Source organism: Xyrauchen texanus, chromosome 28 (genome assembly GCF_025860055.1).
Source record: "Xyrauchen texanus isolate HMW12.3.18 chromosome 28, RBS_HiC_50CHRs, whole genome shotgun sequence".
Classification (NCBI taxonomy): Eukaryota; Metazoa; Chordata; class Actinopteri; order Cypriniformes; family Catostomidae; genus Xyrauchen; species Xyrauchen texanus.
In genome coordinates this window covers 920719-941833 of record NC_068303.1, presented here as the reverse complement: position 1 = coordinate 941833, position 21115 = coordinate 920719, and the positions used below count along the sequence as shown (strand labels likewise).

Genomic DNA, 21115 nt, shown 5'->3' with positions numbered 1-21115 from the left:
TTAAAGATCAAGCACCATATTTAACCGTTGGCATTGGGTACTTCTTCATCTCTGTGTGCACCAAACCCATCTCTGATGTAGGTGATGTCTGATATTGATATACTTATTTCTGCAATTCTCCACCTGTGACCTTGGAGACTTTTTGGACACTCAAACCATCCACCTCACCATGTGTGGAGACAATATAGACACACGTCCTCCTCCAGACCGATTCTTAAGATCTCAATTTGATTGGAGCATCTCAATTATTGCCCTGATGGTGGAAATGGTCATTTTCAATGCTTTGGCTCTATTCTTATAGCCACTTCCCATTTTGTGAAGCTCAACATCATTCTGCCACACATCAGATCTATATTCTTTAGTGTAACCCGCTGTGATTGATGATTTAGGGAATTTGGCCTGCATGTTACCTCATATTTATACTCCTGTGAAACAGGAAGTCATGGCTGAACAATTTCCTGTTCCTAGTCACCCAGGTGTATTAAAAATGTTAAAATATGAATGGGAATATACGTCAGATACATTTTACTCATAGGAATTTCTAGGGGTGTCAGTAATTGTGGCCAACGTGTTTTTGAGAATATTTACATTTATTTAATAATGAGATATTTCCCGTTTCAATTGTTTTACTTAAATTAAAGGTTCGATTTTTTAGAATTTTTTTAATGAAAGATCAAAAGGATAAACAATGCAGATTTTTTTTCCACAGCCTTTTTTCTCATATTTACCAAGGGTGCCAATATTTTTGGCCATCACTGTATATATATATATATAAAAATGTATTTATTTATTTATTACTTCAGCAAGAAATACTATCATGAATTATACATACATTTTTAATTTTAATAATATATCTTTGTGTTTATTTATTGAATACAGTATGTATATGTGTTATTCAGACAGTACCTGTTTAAAGGTTTGTTGTATGAACTGCATTTTACGCATCCTCCCTAATGAACAATGCATTTGCATTATTCAGTGCATTCAGCTTTTGATAATCATGTGCTTTTATCTTGACTCAAGGCAGCTCTGTGTAAAAGGATGAGTGGTATCGGCTCTCGATTCAATGACAGAAACATCAAAGGGTTTTAAAGAGATCAACAGAGCAGAGGCCACAGCATCAATAATGCATCTCAAACTTGCTTTTGTGTGTGTTAACTCGCATTTCTGTGCCTCAGTTCTTTCAGAGCTGCCGTTTCTATGAGCAACAGACTCTCCTTTAACTTGCGGATTCTGCAAGTCTTGAATTTTCCTTTTCGTTTCATAAGCTACTCATGTCATTTCCATTCGTTCTTGGTCTATTTCTGTTCAACTGTGTCACAGCCAAATAAAATTCTCCCCAAACACCACACAAGCTCATGGGTTATACATAAGTGCAAGAAGGGATGACATGAACATTCAGTTGGACGGGGCAAATGGGAAAGTTCTGTTACCTCGGTGTGTCCTTATTGAAGTTGAACACACTTTCAAAGACCGCATGTGTTGTGTCTGTGAGGGGAGGAGACAGTGTACCTGCTCTTTGTTGTGCAGTACACTATCTAGTGTATTTGCAGTCCACTTTGAACATGACACACTCCATTAGATCTGAAATGGCAACAGTAGCAGACGGGCGCAATTCATGCAGAATTCAAACACTCTAGAAGTGGATATACTCTTAAAGTATTCTTGACTGAGGCTGTTAAAGGACTGTTTCTCTTTGACATGTCTGTCTCTGGGGTCCATGTAGACTAGTGTAGGTTGGTGTGATTGTGTATACTGGGCAACAGTAGAAATGTGCCAAGTTTCATTATGATTGGCCAAGTTATTAGCTGCTGTTGGCAGGTATATTTGTTGATTTGTCCAATCAAGATTTTAAGGATATGTAAGCACTTATATCAAAGAACATGCATGCCAAATTCCAGCTTTCTTGATGAAAGAGTTGCCGAGTAGCACCCCCATATAGCCTACCATAGACAGAAATGGACGACATTTGGCATACGTCCTCAAAATGGTTTAGTGTCAAAGTTTACCAAGTTTCATTAAGTTTGGATTTTGCGTTTAGTAGATAGAGGTCGATAGGTGGAAATGGGACACCCTAAATTCTTCATTTGCTCATAACTCTGAAGCGCTTTGACGAAGAAAGTAAAGCTGATGTGTACAGTTGCCAAGCCAAAACATTGACAGGATTGCTTTCTGTGGACGCTGTAGGCATAGTTGTTTTGGAGTCGAATGTCTGCTTTGATCACAGTTGCACAGTTATGATATCCTTATGTAATAGCGCCACCTACAGTAGTATCAGAATTGGATGAAATTTGGCATGGGTCCTCAGAATTGTCTTATTTGATTACTTTCTCTTGTTATTTGGAACTCGATGGACACAAACCTGGCATCAGTTTAAAAACAGCTTCACATTATCTAACACTTGAGTTAAAAACAAAAGACACAAAACAGTAAAGCATACATTATAAAATGGATCATTCCTACTCTTAATTCTGATTGGATGTGCCACATTTGAAACCATTGTGAAATAGTCAATATTCTCACACCCGTGACTGCGCATCAGTTAAATTGTTGACTTGTTGATTTGTTACCTTGGTTGGGAATGCGTCGACTCATATACTTGTTTAGGAACACGTTGACTTGTAAGCTTGTTTGGAAATGGGCCACTTTGTATACTTGATTGGGAACGCGTTAAATTGTAAAATTGTTTGGGAATGCGTTGACTTACCGACTTGTTTGGGAGCACATCGACTCACTTGTTGACTCATTAGAATATTGTACTTGTTGACTCATTAACTTGATTAGGAACTTGTTAACTCGTTAACTTGTTTAGGAACATGTTGACTTGTTAACTTGTTTAGGAATGTGTTGACTCGTAAACTTGTTTGGGAACTTGTTAACTCGTAAACTTGTTTGGGGAAATGTTGACTAGTTAACTTGTTTAGGAACTTATTGACTCGTTAACTTGTTTGGGAACTTGTTAACTCGTTAACTTGTTTAGGAACATGTTGACTTGTTAACTTGTTTAGGAATGTGTTGACTCGTAAACTTGTTTAGGAACTTATTGACTCGTTAACTTGTTTGGGAACTTGTTAACTCGTTAACTTGTTTAGGAACATGTTGACTTGTTAACTTGTTTAGGAATGTGTTAACTCGTAAACTTGTTTGGGGAAATGTTGACTAGTTAACTTGTTTAGGAACTTATTGACTCGTTAACTTGTTTGGGAACTTGTTAACTCGTTAACTTGTTTGGGGAAATGTTGACTAGTTAACTTGTTTAGGAACTTATTGACTCGTTAACTTGTTTGGGAACTTGTTAACTCGTTAACTTGTTTAGGAACATGTTGACTTGTTAACTTGTTTAGGAATGTGTTGACTCGTAAACTTGTTTGGGAACTTGTTAACTCGTAAACTTGTTTGGGGAAATGTTGACTAGTTAACTTGTTTAGGAACTTATTGACTCGTTAACTTGTTTAGGAACTTATTGACTCGTTAACTTGTTTGGGAACTTGTTGACTCGTTAACTTGTTTAGGAACTTATTGACTCGTTAACTTGTTTGGGAACGTGTTGAATCGTTAACTTGTTTGGGAACTTATTGACTCGTTAACTTGTTTAGGAACTTATTGACTCGTTATCTTGTTTGGGAACTTGTTGACTCGTTAACTTGTTTAGGAACTTATTGACTCGTTATCTTGTTTGGGAAAGTGTTGAATCGTTAACTTGTTTGGGAACTTATTGACTCGTTATCTTGTTTGGGAACTTGTTGACTCGTTAACTTGTTTAGGAACTTATTGACTCGTTAACTTGTTTAGGAACTTATTGACTCGTTAACTTGTTTGGGAAAGTGTTGAATCGTTAACTTGTTTGGGAACTTATTGACTCGTTATCTTGTTTGGGAACTTGTTGACTCGTTAACTTGTTTAGGAACTTATTGACTCGTTAACTTGTTTAGGAACTTGTTGACTCGTAAACTTGTTTAGGAACTTATTGACTCGTTAACTTGTTTGGGAACGTGTTGAATCGTTAACTTGTTTAGGAACATGTTGACTCGTTAACTTGTTTAGTAAGTTGTTGACTTGTTAACACTTTTAGGAACTTGTTGAATCATTAAATTGTTTGGAAACACATCGACTCAAAAACTTTAGGGACTTGTTAACTTGATTGGAAACTTGTTAACTAGTTAACTTGTTTGGGAATGCTTTGACTCATAAACTTGCTTGGGAACGTGTAGGCTTGTAAGCTTGTTTGGAAATATGTCGACTTGTCAACTTGTTTAGGAACATGTTGACTCGGCAAATTGTTTGGGAACTTGTTGACTCGATAACTTGTTTAGGAACACATTGACTCGCTGGCTTATTTGGGAACTTACTGATTAATTGTTTTGGGAATGCATTGACTTGTAAACTGTTTTACTTGTTTGTGATGAGTCCCTCTCTATAGTTTTGCATTACTGCAGTTTCTTTGTAACTTTCACGTTTATCCTCTTACACTCGGAGCAGCCCTGCACGGCGCACAACAGCTGTCATTTTAAAGCTTAGACACTTATATTTACAATGAATATAGCTGATATGACCAATTCTACAATACTGCTTTTAAATTTGCTGACAAAGTAGACCTGATCCTTTTGCAAATTTACGATCACATCAATCATACTTAGAACCAGTAAAAAGATAATGATAAAAAAATAGATCACACAGCCATGTGTCATATATCTTTGGAAAGGTCTTGATTAGTAGAATATAATGAGCAAAGAGAACAAACTACAGTGAGTATTAGCGTCTCACAGAGTTATCGTCACATTTCGGTTTATAACTTCTGAAATACACCTACAGAGGAATTAACAGTATAGAAATATCTCTTTCTAAATATTTCTATATACCAGCCCACACTAGGTTGGCCACAGTGCAGTTTTTAGCATGTTGACATGATTCAAACATGCATTAGACATCAGCTGCAGTTCAAGGTGACGCTTTTGTTTTTGTGTTACTCTTGTTTTTCACGTCCTCCTTCTCGTTTGAGTCTGATAATGTCATGGAGGAGAAGATAAAAAGATTGCATGACTCTGACTGCTCTTTTGTTTGAGAGATAAAACACGCCTTGTGAATACGGTAAACAGTCTGCATACCAAATGAATCTAGATGAGTGTCTGAAACAGTGGCACAGAAATTACCACAAAAACAGGCCTGTAGAAGCGGGGCACATTCTGCCACCTCATTGAAAGGGTTTACAATAAATTATTTGCCTTTCCAAACGACAAATCTGGAGTGGTGGCGTAGTGGGCTCAAGCACATAACATGTAATCAGGAGGTTGCTGGTTTGATCCCCACAGTCACCACCATTGTGTCCTTGAGTAAGACACTTAACTCCAGGTTGCTCCGGGGGGATTGTCCCTGTAATAAGTGCACTGTAAGTCACTTTGGATAAAAGCGTCTGCCAAATGCGTAAATGTAAATGCAAATCTTCCAATTAGTTGCATTTGCTTCTTAAAAGGCATATTCTACATATTGCGTAGCATTGTATTTTTGTTCTTCTCCTGAAGTTATAATGTCAGTCAAAGTTTCTTAGACCAAAAACAGCCATTATTTACTATGTGAACGGCATCATGTGAAATGGCACAACTCATAATGCAATGCAAGTACACGTTGCATTCTCAGTGTTACCACAAGGGACGCTATAGAGAACATTAGCATAAATTGTCTTCTTTAGTCAGATTTGTCTTTCAGGTCAACTACTGTTATGGCGGACAAGGGCTGGAATGGTAATCTGGCATACCAGGCATTTTTGAGTGGGCTGGCGACTTTGGGGCCGTTCAGGGGCGGACTGGCCATTGGGCTGAACTGAGCGGGCCAGTGGGTCAGCTCAAACGTGCCTAATGGGAGGCGATAATCAAAAATGACCCACCAAGTTATGCAGAACGGACAACAAATAGGTGCCATGATATGCAAAAAAGGACAGCAAACAGCCCCCCGCTCAACAACCTTTGGCCCCCCCCAGCCCCCACACCACCTCTCAACAGTTGGAGCCAATTTCTCTTCCCAAAATTAGACATTAGAAGGACACTGATTGGCCCCCTTGAGGACTGACGTTTGTTACCACCACAAGAACGGACTGTGAAAACGCAGGCTATGCCACTATTGGTTAATATTATTTTGCCCGCCCATACAGCTTTGATTATATCAGCAGAAACGAAAACATGTTTAAGAGGTGGAGAAATCTATTACAATTCAATCCAATGAATCATATTTATTTTCTGTAGAATAACATGTACAGGGACATTTAAGGAAGTAAACAAGAACAGTTTTGATTGTTGACTTTAGGTAAACACGGTAGAATGTGTTTTTCTGGCTTTTGGTAACTTAAAGGGCAGATCTTTCTCCGTGAGAAGCCTTTGACCTTCCTCGCTGGTAAATAAGCGTGATTGTATTGCCTGCTGCGGATGCCAGCAGTGGAATTGGTGCTGGTTTTGTGCCCAGTACAAAGTGTGATTTGGGTGATTGACTCGGGCCGTTGCATCTGCATGTTGATTGGTTTTCAAGTGTTTCATTGAAAATGTTACAGACGCTGCTATTTCAGACCTGTTGATGCATCACAGCAGTTTCAGTCTGTATTTGTACTGAGATAAATTCAATTATGATTCAAGGTCATTTGAAACAGTTTAAAAGAGTTAATATGAAAAATGATTCGTTTGTGTGAAATGTATTTAGGAGACTACATTTAAGACCATTGAGATATGTTTGCATTGTGACATTATTTTCAACACATTTTACCGCCTAATTATCATTACCGCAACGTGTTTTCATTGATGATTCGCTTTACTTTTGTTTTTATTGTATTTCAGTATAAATAGTTGCTGTTGTACAATGATTAAATTGACGATTAAATTAAAATCTGGGTGGTCTGGGTATCTCAGCGAGTATTTTTTGTTGACTATCACCCCTAGAATTGTGACTCCAGCCAGGTCTCCTTAGCAACCAAATTGGCCTGGTTGCTAGGGATTGTAGTCACATGGGGTAACCTCCTCGTGGACGTGATTAGTGGTTCTCGCTCTCAATGGGGCGTGTGGTGAGTTGTGTGTGGATCGTGGAGAGTAGCATGAGCCTCCACATGCTGTGAGTCTCCTTAGCAACCAAATTGGCCCGGTTGCTAGGGAGGGTAGAGTCACATGGGGTAACCTCCTCGTGGTGGTGATTAGTGGTTCTCTCAATGGGGCATGTGGTGAGTTGTGTGTGGATCGTGGAGAGTAGCATGAGCCTCCACATGCTGTGAGTCTCCTAAGCAACCAAATTGTTGCGGTTGCTAGGGAGGGTAGAGTCACATGGGGTAACCTCCTCGTGGTGGTGAGTCTCAACGAGTCACGTGATCAGATGCGCCGATTGGTGGTCTCAGAAGTGGAGGCAACTGATAATTGTCCTCTGCCACCCGGATTGAGGCGAGTAACCGCGCCACCACAAGGACCTACTAAGTCGTGGGAATTGGGTCTCCCATCTCATCTCTGCTACATACCGTGTCACTACCAAGACATTACTATTATGATGCATAGATAGTTTAAAATAAATATAAATATATAATAGATCAAGTTGGGATAGTGAGAATATCACAATGACCATCAATAATTGCATTGTTGTAGTGAGAATCGGGGTGTCAAATGGGCTGAATTATACTAGAAAACACTTTATAACCAACAAACTAGGCTTCATTGTCTATATACAACATTTATTTTAATAAGAAGACATTCGTGTATGAAACATATGTTTAATTCAAGATATATTTGGCGTGGTCTCAATCTCAATTAATCTTGTTATAACGATGTTTAGATATTTATACTGGAAAACAAGACACATGTACAGTTCTGTAATCTTGTTTACTGTGTTTGTCTTCTTGATTTTGTCATTCCAGCACTGAAAAAGGGTCGTTTCTGGATCACGCCGGACCCGTACCACAACGACGACAACATCCAGATCGGGCGCGAGGTGAAGATCTCGTGTCAGGTTGAGGCCACGCCTCCTGAGGAGCTGCAGTTCAGCTGGTTGAAGAACGGTCGAAGCTGCGGAGCTCTGAGCGGATGGTCATCACGCGAGACCGATCCGGACATCTCGCCCGGCACCACCAACCTCGACATCATCGACCTGAAGTTCACTGACTTCGGCACGTACACGTGCGTGGCGTCGCTGCGAGGGGGCAGGATTCCAGAGATCAGCATTGACGTCAACATCTCGTCCACCACTGGTGAGTCTCAAACACGACATGATCAGAGACGATAGGACCAGCAACACGTTCAGTAGCACTGATTTACATACAGCTCTCCGGGACGTCGCTAATCTTTTCAGGATAGAAATGCCATCATCCATATACAATATGACAGATTAAAAGTTTTATAGTTAATGGACACAGACTTCCTCGCCATAAAGGAGGTGGAGGAATGGCCACCGTCCCCGAGGGGCAGAGGGGCTCGCTACCAACCGCCAGAACGCGGAGAGGCGTTACATCTGCCAGGGGTCGCAGGACTCGCTCCAGTCCGCCCGGGGAGTAGCGGCTGTTGTCCGCCACAGGGTGGACGAGTGTTTGAGGACCAGGTGACGGCGTATCAGGGGAAAAGTCGATTTTGATTTAATGTTGACTTTTAGATGAACTAACCTCATACTTAGAGGGAACTTTTTAACAGATGAAGTTGTTTTTAATTTAACACGGCGTCTAAAAATGCAGCATTCCTGTGAGAAATGCTAAAAAAACTGCAAAACGTGGCAGTGGTCAAAGACATCCATTTAGCCAAACTAGTCTCATAGAATGAACGTTATTATAAATACATTTATGCAAACTGAGTTTTACGTGCCAATTTCTATGCTTTGCCACAGTGTCCTGGTGAAATATAGATTAGCGTTACGACGCTACCCCTACGATTGCTACGTCATTTTGGCGTACTTTTTCGACTTCTTGTAAACAACAAAATAAGCGTCGCTGAGACATCATATTGAGCAACAACTTGCTACAATTAAATAAATAAGTAAAATAAGTCACAGTGACGTCATTTTGTTGTTTACAAAAAGTCGTAAAAGTCCACAAAAATCATGCAAACGTCTTTATGCATTATTAAGATATGAGCAATAAAACATAGTGGCAGCGTTTTTAGTTTTTTGGAGGGGGCACCCTGTACAATAACTGTGTGTTTTATTCACTTTCACACAAATCACAGGTTTTTGCACTATTACTTGCACACTTTTGTGATATCTAATTACTTTTACTCAAATGCTTCATTTAAAAACTATAAATGTTAACACTTATATTACACTCACTTACATTCACACACGTTTTCCAACATGATTTGGTCGATATGACGAGGTGATCGTGTAAATGAAGCGAAAGTGTCATAGAAGTAAATGTGTTCATGTTGAATTTGCTTTTAGAACACTATCGGTTAGGTTTAGGTGTTGGGATAGGGAAAGGACGTCTGTTTTGTTTACCTCTCTTTTGTGTTCAGGACACTATCTGTTAAGATGTATATAGATCATTAGATAATCCACATGAAGCACAATGTTACATATGACCACCAGGAGATGGCGCCAAATACACGACACAGACTCAATGATGACTCAAATGACACAGAATGAAACTCATTCTGTGAAATCTCATGACTAAAATCATGTGTGCATGCTATGCAAACCTTTAGTCATTGTTGTGTTTGCATGTGTAATTAGTTCTTATGTACAATTATTATCTTTTATTTGTTTTGGAGAACAAAAAATGTGTTTGTTTGATCGCTTTGTAGTATCAACACAAGATCTCAGATACAGTCGACATGATTGGGAACAAAACTAAAGCAGTTTTTCAGAGCCGCCTTATTTACACCCAGACACACAGGCGCTGATTTATGTTTCTGCCTGTGGGTGCCCTAATGAAAAATACAGACATTGCCTTTAAAAGTGATGCTGTATGGGATATAATATGGAGCGTCTGGCAAAAAGCGGTACAGTTGTAAACCTTAGCATCAATAAACATTGCATATGCCACCTCTCCTGTTTTTTAAGCAGCTTCCTGTGAAGAATGTGTATTTGGACACCTTCATGAAAAACATGCATAAGTTCTCACATATGGTGAACATACATAAGTTTGTGATTTTTCAGCCGTTTCTTAGTTTCTGAGAGTCACAGAATGTATCATAATCTATATCATATCTGTATATGTGTATCACTAATATTTATCATGTGTTTTTTCTCATAAAGTGCATGTGTTTATCCGTCCACATGCTCATAATGCACCCGTATGTTGTTGCCGTGAGCCGCTGTCAGGATTATTTGTTTGTGCCCACTGCCGAGCTTCTAAAGGACCAATTAGAGCTCTTAATAAAAGAGTTTAGAGCAGATTACACCTCATGTGTGCCAGAGATTCACGCTGTGGATATGTTTGGACCGAGACTGGGCCCAAAATATCCACCGTTGGACACAGAATAGTCCAAACACACCTGTTCGACAGTACAGAGATGACTCATGTAGCAGCAGGAGAGATATGTGGAAATAAAATGGCCATTTTTTGTTGTGCTGGTGCCCAGTTTGGAATCATTCCACTGCAGGCAACACTACAAAAATCTGTTTCTTCATCAGTATTTTTGTCTCTTTATTCCCGGGGTAAAAGACAATTTAGACAGGAAGTGACCACCCAGTTTAGGGGCAAATTTATCTGAAAATATTAGAATGCAATTACAGACTGGTGTGGAAAAATGACTTTAAGGAGTTAAGCAAAGCTCAATCAAAACAAGTATATGAAAAATGATTTCGACTAGTCCCAACTTTTACTTAAAAAGCACAAATCTGTTCCAGTGAGACACTTACAATAGAAGTCAATGGGGCAAATTTTTGGAGGGTTTAAAAACAGAAATTTGATACTTATAATATTATAAAAGCACTTTTTTTTTGTTACAACAAGTGTATTATTTAAGCTGTAATGTACTATAAATTATTATAAATAGATTGGGTTTGACATTATCGTCATGGTAACAAAGTTGTAAAATCTTCTATATCTTCACACAGATGTGGTTATTAAGTGATTTAATGACAGTAAAATCATGTTAACACACATATTGTTCATGTCTTGTGTCTATACTTGTGAAACAGTATTTTAATGTTTACAGATGAAACCCCATTGACTTGCATTGGAAGTGACTCACTGGAACACACATTTAAAGAAAAGGAGGGACGAGTCGGAAACAGTTTTTGCAATATTTTCAAAATGATGCCAGACAAATGCTGTCGATTGAGCTTAACTTGTGTTGAACCCGGAATATTCCTTTAAAATTTTCAGTTCCCTAACATCATTTGTTTTCCAAATTATGCAGCAGGTGCTACGTATAATTCCAGGTGGGCGAGGATGGGCGTGGATGGGCGTGGATGGTCGGTAGTGGTTGGGGGAGGACGGGAGTGGGCGGAGGTGGTCAGGGGTGAAAGGGGATATCACGGGGATGGTCAGGGGTGGAAGGGGTGGGCGAGGGGTGGGCAGGGGTGGAAGGGGATGGGCCAGGGGTGGAAGGGGATGGACTGGGATGGACAGGGATGGGCCGGGGGTGGTCGGAGATGAGCAGGGGGTGGTCGGGGGTGGAAGGGGATGGGCCGGGGAGGGACGGGGATGGTCATGGGTGGAAGGGGATGGACAGGGGGTGGTCATGGGTGGAAGGGGATGGACTGGGATGGACAGGGATGGACGGGGGTGGTCGGGGATGGGACGGGGGTGGTCGGGGGTGGAAGGGGATGGGCCGGGGAGGGACGGGGATGGTCATGGGTGGAAGGGGATGGGCGGGGGTGGTCATGGGTGGAAGGGGATGGACAGGGATGGGCGGGGGTGGTCGGGGGTGGAAGGGGATGGACGGGGAGGGACGGGGATGTCATGGGTGGAAGGGGATGGGCGGGGGTGGTCATGGGTGGAAGGGGATGGACAGGGATGGACGGGGGTGGTCGGGGGTGGAAGGGGATGGACGGGGGTGGAAGGGCAGGGACGGGGATGGACAGGGATGGACGGGGATGGTCATGGGTGGAAGGGGATGGACGGGGGTGGACGGGGATGGACGGGGGTGGAGGTTTGGGGAGTGGGGGTGAACGTTTGGTTCGGGTGGGGGGGGTGTCGGGTTATATGACGATCATCTGTTTTCCGCAACTGCTTTCAGGTCCTTGATTAACGTATAATGTTCGAGTAAGGGCAGCCGGTGGACTTTCTGGTGCCCTCCTAGGGTAAGATGGTGCTCCCCTAGTATATTCCTTTAAAATTTTCAGTTCCCTAACATCATTTGTTTTCCAAATTATGCGGCAGGTGCTACTTATAGTTCCAGGTAGACGGGGATGGACGTGGATGGTCGGCAGTGGTCGGGGAGGACGGGAGTGGACGGAGGTGGTCAGGGGTGGAAGGGAATATCACGGGGATGGTCAGGGGTGGAAGGGGTGGACGGGGGTGGAAGGGGATGGCGGGGGTGGACGCTGATGGTCGGGTGTGGAAGGGGATGGACTGGGATGGACAGGGATGGACGGCGGTTGGTCGGGGATGGAAGGGGATGGACGTGGATGGTCATGGGTGGAAGGGATGGCGATCATCTGTTTTCCGGAACTGCTTTCGGGTCCTTGATTAACGTATAATGTGCGAGTAAGGGCAGCCGGTGGACTTTCTGGTGCCCTCCTAGGGTAAGATGGTGCTCCCTAGTATATTCCTTTAAAATTTTCAGTTCCCTAACATCATTTGTTTTCCAAATTATGCGGCAGGTGCTACTTATAGTTCCAGGTAGACGGGGATGGACGTGGATGGTCGGCAGTGGTCGGGGGAGGACGGGAGTGGACGGAGGTGGTCAGGGGTGGAAGGGAATATACGGGGATGGTCAGGGGTGGAAGGGGGTGGACGGGGTGGACGGGGATGGAAGGGGATGGCCGGGGGTGGACGCGATGGTCGGGTGTGGAAGGGGATGGACAGGGATGGACGGCGGTTGGTCGGGGGTGGAAGGGGATGGACGTGGATGGTCATGGGTGGAAGGGGATGGCGATCATCTGTTTTCCGCAACTGCTTTCGGGTCCTTGATTAACGTATAATGTGCGAGTAAGGGCAGCCGGTGGACTTTCTGGTGCCCTCCTAGGGTAAGATGGTACCCCCCTAGTGAGTTGGTGCCCTACACAGACTGCGTAGTCTGCTTATAGGGAGCGACGTTACTGGTATGCGGTCATGTAGGGCGTTCTCGAAATACTTTTCCACCCCATTCTAGTCTGGATGAGAGGGGTAACCATAGCGATATTACAGTGTTTTCAAAGTATAGATGTAGCCTAAGAGTCCAGAGAATTCTTCTAGCCATCTAGCATAAAATCCGATCATTTTGTTCGCTTCATACAAACAGCTTTGCACCATCATTCGCTCATTAGACACATGGTTATTTCCTTCATTTGAAACTGCACCACTAATGATTTATTCATGAAGAGTGAGACTGCAAGTGCAAAGATTTTCCCTCTGATAGCAAAAGGATTAACGAGGGACCGAAATGCTCGGAATAGCGAGTAGTTTCCATTCTCATTCCAAGAGGTAAAATGCAATCAATCTTCATTCTGCTCACCGTCTTTAATGAAGCTGTATCGTGAGAGAGAGCTTGATGCTTCTATCAGCTACCAGGCAATTAATCTTAGCATTAGTCATTACATTTAAATGTGCTGGGATAATGAGGACGGCAGACCGGCAGAGATAACAGCGCTTATGCAGCGTTCAATCAACCTTACGTTCTCTTCGTCCTTTAGCATGACTCCTGGACTTATCAAAATGCCAGATCGAAACAATTAGTTTTTTAGTGCTTGAGTTCAACTTCATTTACCTGGAAAGAGGCTGCCCGAGTGCAGAGGAAGTGTGAGAGCGGTGACTGGAGATTGTTGGTGATTAGCAGAGTTCAAGTCTTAGTTAAGCAGATACCCAACTGGCCATACCATACCAGGTTACTAAAGAGGATGGAGTGGTGGTGGCATAGTGGGCTAAAGCACATAACTGGTAATCAGAAGGTTGCTGGTTTGTTCCCCACAGGCACCACCATCGTGAGTGAGTGTGTGCGTGTGAGTGAGTGTGTGTGTGTGTGTGTGTGTGTGGGTGAGTGTTACGTGAGTGTGCGTGTGTGCGTGCGTGAGTGTGTGTGTGTGTGTGTGTGTGTGTGTGTGTTTGTGTGTGTGTGAGTGTGTGTGTGTGCGTGCGAGTGTGTGTGTGCGTGTGAGTGTGTGTGTCTGCGTGCGAGTGTGTGTGTGTGTGTGTGTGCACGTGCGTGTGTGTGTGTGTGTGTGCGTGTGTGCGTGAGTGAGTGTGTATGAGTGTGAGTGTGTGTGCCTGCGTGTGTGTGTGTGTGTGTGCGTGCGAGTGTGTGTGTGCGTTTCTGCGTGCGAGTGTGTGTGCCTGCGTGTGTGTGTGTGTTTGTGTGTGTGTGTGTGTGAACTTGCATGTGTGTGCACGTGCGTGTGTGTGTGTGTGTGCGTGTGTGCGTGTGTATGAGTGTGTGTGTGTGTGTGTGTCTGTGTGCGAGTGTGTGTGCCTGCGTGTGTGTGTGTGTGTGTTTGTGTGTGTGCGTGCGAGTGTGTGTGTGCGTGTCTGCGTGCGAGTGTGTGTGCCTGCGTGTGTGTGTGTTTTTGTGTGTGAGTGTGTATGTGCACGTGCGTGTGTGTATGTGTGCGTGTGTGTGAGTGAGTGTGTGAGTGTGTGTGTGAGTGTGTGAGTGTGAGTGTGTGTGTGTGCTTGTGTGTGTGTGAGTGTGTATGAGTGTGAGTGTGTGTATGTGCGTGTGTGTGTGAGTGAGTGTGTGAGTGTGTGTGTGAGTGTGTATGAGTGTGAGTGTGTGTGTGTGTGCTTGTGTGTGTGTGAGTGTGTTTGTGTGCGTGTGTGTGTGTGAGTGTGTATGAGCGTGAGTGTGTGTGAGTGAGTGAGTGAGTGAGTGAGTGAGTGAGTGTGTGTGTGTATGTGTGTGTGTATGAGCGTGAGTGTGTGAGTGTGTGTGTGTGTGTGTATGCGCATATGTGTGTGTGTGTGTGTGTCACACACTAAAACTCACTGAATTCACACTCTGTATGTGAGTTATAAGGCATAAAGTGTGTCCATGAAGGGGTCATTCTTTTTGTCCACGGTTTATTTATCATCCTGTTTCACAGTTACTCCACATGAGCTTTCTGAAGCGTTTATGACATTCATTCGTCATACATCGTATTTCTGTATAAATGTATTTATCTTTGTTTATCTTCTCCTGGCAAGTTCAAGGTTATTTATAAAGCACACTTAAACACAACAAGTGTTATAACCAAAGTGCTTTACCATTTTTTACAAACATTAATAACAGAATTAAGTAGAACATGACTTTTGTCAGTCCTGGACCAACATTTACATCAAGCCAACACCCCCAATATTGTCAATAAGAATGTTGCACCTATCCCTGACCTGACCTCGACCTTTTCCCTAAAATATGTATCTTTGTCCGGCTTGAATAGATCACGATAAACCCTTCACTTGCCTCTTTTTTCCATGCAAAGTTGTATTTCTTGTTTCTTTCCTCAGATTTGGGGTGAAATAGGAGCTGGTCATGCTTTTGTGAGATTCTCTCATTCTAATCATTTATTCACCAGTAATTCAATACAAACGAGTTACATTTACATTTACATTTATGCATTTGGCAGACGCTTTTATCCAAAGCGACTTACAGAGCACTTATTACAGGGACAATCCCCCCGGAGCAACCTGGAGTTAAGTGCCTTACTCAAGGACACAACAGTGGCATCTTGGTGGTGCTGGGGATTGAACCCCCGACCTTCTGGTCAGTAACCCTGAGCCTCAACCACTGAGCCACCACTGCCCCAGAGTTCTTTCTCTGTCAAGGTTTTTTGATTCGTGGAGAAACTGACATGTACCGACATTAATGGGCTGAAGTGTTGCCATGGCAGTGAACATGTGATGCCGTTTCCTCTGTCTCTGTGGCACTTTTATATATTTACTGTCTTGTCAAACACATTGAAGGTTTCTGTGTGTGTGCAGTGCAACATTATATGATCTCCACACACGTTTATCTTTTAAAACACTGACAGTTGCTTTGACAATGTAGTGTTTTTAAGGCATATAAATAATAGTATGAAAGGCAGTGAGAAGATTATTTCATAACAAATCTTCAGTGATTGTAGAGATGAAAAGCTCGTCTCATTGCCAGACAGTGTGCCATCAAGCTTCAACCTGATTGGCTGGCTTTACTCTATTTCCAAGAGTCTGAATTTGTGTTTCTCGTGATCTTTAAAACCTTTTGGTCTAAAGGCTTAAGCTGAAGTGCTTGTAGACCATTATAAATTGTGTCTATAAGTCGGTGTGGATATTGAAATGAAAAGCGCCAGCATTCATAAAAACTGCAATTACTGTTTAAAAAGCATCAAGGATGCACCTCAAGAAGTTGTTTGAGGTTAGTGGTGTCTCATCTTTGAGTTTCACAGTTTAATTTGAGGTGTTTCGTTGAATTTAAATTATATTCAAGTTTGCATTGGGTGTCTATTTCCCCATCCACTCCCTACGTAAACATCTGGTGAAGTTTATAAACATCTGGTGAAGTTTATAAACATCTGATGAAGTTTATAAACATCTGGTGAAGTTTTGAAACATCTGATGAAGTTTATAAACATCTGGTGAAGTTTTTAAACATCTGGTGAAGTTTATAAACATCTGATGAAGTTTATAAACATCTGGTGAAGTTTTGAAACATCTGGTGAAGTTTATAGACATCTGGTGAAGTTTATAGACATCTGGTGAAGTTTATAAACATCTGGTGAAGTTTTGAAACATCTGGTGAAGTTTATAAACATCTGATGAAGTTTATAAACATCTGGTGAAGTTTTCAAACATCTGATGAAGTTTATAAACATCTGGTGAAGTTTTTAAACATCTGGTGAAGTTTATAAACATCTGATGAAGTTTATAAACATCTGGTGAAGTTTTGAAACATCTGGTGAAGTTTATAGACATCTGGTGAAGTTTATAGACATCTGGTGAAGTTTATAAACATCTGGTGAAGTTTTGAAACATCTGGTGAAGTTTATAAACATCTGATGAAGTTTTGAAACATCTGGTGAAGTTTATAGACATCTGGTGAAGTTTATAAACATCTGGTGAAGTTTTGAAACATCTGGTGAAGTTTATAAACATCTGATGAAGTTTTGAAACATCTGGTGAAGTTTATAAACATCTGGTGAAGTTTTGAAACATCTGGTGAAGTTTTGAAACATCTGGTGAAGTTTATAAACATCTGATGAAGTTTTGAAACATCTGGTGAAGTTTTTAAACATCTGGTAAAGTTTATAAACATCTGGTGAAGTTTATAAACATCTGGTGAAGTTTTTTAACATCTGATTAATTTTATAAACATCTGGTGAAGTTTTGAAACATCTGGTGAAGTTTTTTAACATCTGATTAATTTTATAAACATCTGGTGAAGTTTTGAAACATCTGGTGAAGTTTTGAAACATCTGGTGAAGTTTTTTAACATCTGATTAATTTTATAAACATCTGGTGAAGTTTTGAAACATCTGGTGAAGTTTTGAAACATCTGGTGAAGTTTATAAACATCTGGTGAAGTTTTGAAACATCTGGTGAAGTTTTTTAACATCTGATTAATTTTATAAACATCTGGTGAAGTTTTTTAACATTTGATGAAGTTTATAAACATGGATATCGCCATCGGCCATTAAAAATCCTTATCGGTCAACCACTAATTTGAACTCACTTCGAACTGTTACACCTCCATGACAGTAGTAAAACACTCATTGTAGAAGACATTTCACACTCATATCTGCCAAAGGGCCCCTTGTGGCGACATTGAAACAGCAACACGTGCTTAAGATGTGTTATGAATCGTGGTGTGACACATTGGAAGGCAACAACCATTATTGATGATCTATCACAAGGGTCACACTGTCTCTCTTCCAGTGGTGATCCAGAACTGAATTTCATCACAATAACAGCAGCACCTAATGCTAACAGCTCTAACTGCTACCCAGAGACGCATTAGCACGATGTTTATGAGCCACACAGCGCCGATATGATGTACCAACACTTTAAACCCTAAACAGCCATTCATTACAGCTGGTTTCTGTTTCTGAAATAGGAATGGAAGAACATCTATTATTAATATACACTCTTCTATTACACGAGTAAACCATGAGAGTATTTCCATCCACAAAATACTGCATTATTATGCAGCTCTGATATATTCTGTCTGAGGATTTGGCTCTGGCTCGTTTTTGGGTCATTGTTGCAGCATTTTATGCATATGAAGCAAATTCAGTCCTTTAGGTCGAATTCTTTCAACTAAACCCTGCTGATAACAAACCAGCATAAACCAGCCTAAAGATCGGCAGAGAAGTACTGAACACTTCCCCGAAATCATCAAAACAGACCAGGCTAACGCTGGGAAACTGGCTAGCCACCATAAGCTGGTTTCTTGCATCCATCTGTGCTGTGTTTTTTATTTTATTTATTTGTAAACATGCAGAAAATGTATTTAGTATTAATTTGACGATTGATTAAGAGGTTGGTGTTAACTAACATTTGTTTAGGACATTAGTTTTATTGTATTTCTGTGTTTCATTGGTTTTATGCTGTTTTGCATTGTGTCTCCAACTTCACATCTTATGAATAATAATAATAAACCTTATTCCTTAAACCTCATCTGGTGAATACTGTATGTAGTCTATAAAAAGCATAATTTGGTAAAACTTAGGGGTTCTGTGTATCTCAGCAAGTAAAGCTGCTGACTGTCACTGCTGGAGTCGTGAGTTTGAATCCAGGGCGTGCTGAGTGACTCCAGTCAGGTCTCCTTAGCAACCAAATTGGCCTGGTTGCTAGGGAGGGTAGAGTCACATGGGGTAACCAAATTGGCCCGGTTGCTAGGGAGGGTAGAGTCACATGGGGCAACCAAATTGGCCTGGTTGCTAGGGAGGGTAGAGTCACATGGGGCAACCAAATTGGCCTGGTTGCTAGGGAGGGTAGAGTCACATGGGGCAACCAAATTGGCCTGGTTGCTAGGGAGGGTAGAGTCACATGGGGCAACCAAATTGGCCTGGTTGCTAGGGAGGGTAGAGTCACATGGGGTAACCAAATTGGCCCGGTTGCTAGGGAGGGTAGAGTCACATGGGGCAACCAAATTGGCCTGGTTGCTAGGGAGGGTAGAGTCACATGGGGCAACCAAATTGGCCCGGTTGCTAGGGAGGGTAGAGTCACATGGAGCAACCACATTGGCCTGGTTGCTAGGGAGGGTAGAGTCACATGGGGTAACCAAATTGGCCCGGTTGCTAGGGAGGGTAGAGTCACATGGGGTAATCTCCTCGTGGTCCCTATAATGTGGTTCTCGCTCTCGGTGGGGCGTGTGGTGAGTTGTGTGTGGATGCCGCGGAGAATAGCGTGAAGCCTCCACATGCGCTACGTCTCCTTGGTAACGCGCTGAACAAGTCATGTGATAAGATGTGCAGATTGATGGTCTCAGACGTGGAGGCAACTGAGATTCATCTTCCTCCACCCGGATTGAGGCGAGTCACTACGCTGTAACCACCTCCCTACTATACCTAGGTAAAGGCTACACAAAAGAAAGGGGTTCCACCCATTGAAAATTGCCTATTGCAAATCACACCAGAATCTTCAGGTCATGAGAGAACCCTCTGATTTTCCCTCTTTTTAATGTTTTTAACTACACCGTGTAGTAAAAAAAACCCATCAAAATTAGCCATATGAATTAACAAAACATTGAAAAAAAAACAAAAGAAATACCAAAACTTATACATTGACAATCATAAGCAGCTTGTTTCCCTCTCAGATGGACACAATAGCAGTATTCCAATATTACCCATTCCTTTAAATACTCCTCAATTCCATAGACAACATTACTTAGACAATCACATAAAGCATGACTTATCTGTTAGAGTCCAAAGGTGCCTGGAAGACCTAGGCCAAGTCTCTGATGGAAATGATTAGAAAAGACCGAGTCCAAGCAATAGCAGTAGAGTAAATCCAATCCAAAAAATGGTGCATGGAAAAAATCAGTATCCACTTTCATCCGCAGTCCCTTCAGTCATGTTTGCATGTAGCCACCTTTCTCATTCCTGCAGGCATTTTCTACAGACTCCAAACACTGAGTATATCTGCCAGTGTTTAGCAATATGTCAAAACATCATATGTCAAGCATTGAAATACATTCACTTAACATTGTATCCCCTCTCGTAGTGGAGGGCCCCAAACAGTTAAATCACCATCTCCCCATAGCACCTGTCCTCCCTACTTCTTCTCTCCCTCCTTTAAAGAAACCACGTCCTAGTGACAACATTCTCCCCGGTGACCCCTAGTGGCCGGGAGAAAATTACACCCTGTAATAGTGGAACTGTTACAACGCCACCACGAGGACTCAGAGCGTATTGGGAATTGGCCGTTCCAAATTGGGGAGAAAAGGGGATACATTTTATTAAATGTAAATGTAAATATATTTAAGTAAAACTTAAATATAGAGCATTTTAACGGAGCCAAGTCTTATTTCAAAATAAGAGTCTCTTACGTGTTTTGGGCTTGTTTACAATGGACACGCAGTGGTGGTGGCTGTGGGGATCAAACCAGCAACCTTCTGCTTACCAATTATGTGCTTCAGCCCACTACACCACCACCACTCACACTATCAGCCGATTCATTGGTTATCAGGATGTTCCACCACCTTATTTATAGGTAACACAAAATCCACCATCGGTGGACCTCTAGAAAAAAAATGATATGCCTTGAAAGGGATTTTTGGAAGCAATTAGGAAATTCGAAAATTTGGAATTTTATGCATTTTGATTCAGGGTGACTTTGCAAAATTGTAACGCTGGTCTTTTAGGGATGCAAGGAATATCACTGTGCAGTTAACAAGCAGTTAAGGTCAAATACTTACTTGAAATGTGCTTCTTTTCCAAAGTGTAAGAAATTGTGTTAGCTAGCTTTTATCTAGTTTGTGACTTCAGCAAGTATTTTTGTTCCATCAAAACTGTTGTTGTGATACAATTCAGAGTGTCAGCTTTAAGAGGATGATTTTCTTGATTTGACATTATTTTGTGTTCAGTATCACTTCTCATACCAAATCAAACATTGATGTCCAGCTACATCCATAAACAC

General features: G+C 41.7%; 1 protein-coding gene and 1 pseudogene across 2 annotated transcripts in view; both read left to right on the top strand.

Moving 5' to 3' along the window:
- Positions 1–21115, top strand: part of LOC127621861 (MAM domain-containing glycosylphosphatidylinositol anchor protein 2-like) — a 286776-nt pseudogene that overhangs the window by 106819 nt on the left and 158842 nt on the right.
- Positions 1–21115, top strand: part of LOC127621889 (mitochondrial basic amino acids transporter-like) — a 236701-nt gene that overhangs the window by 159489 nt on the left and 56097 nt on the right. The gene's annotated exons all lie outside the window — the stretch shown is intronic.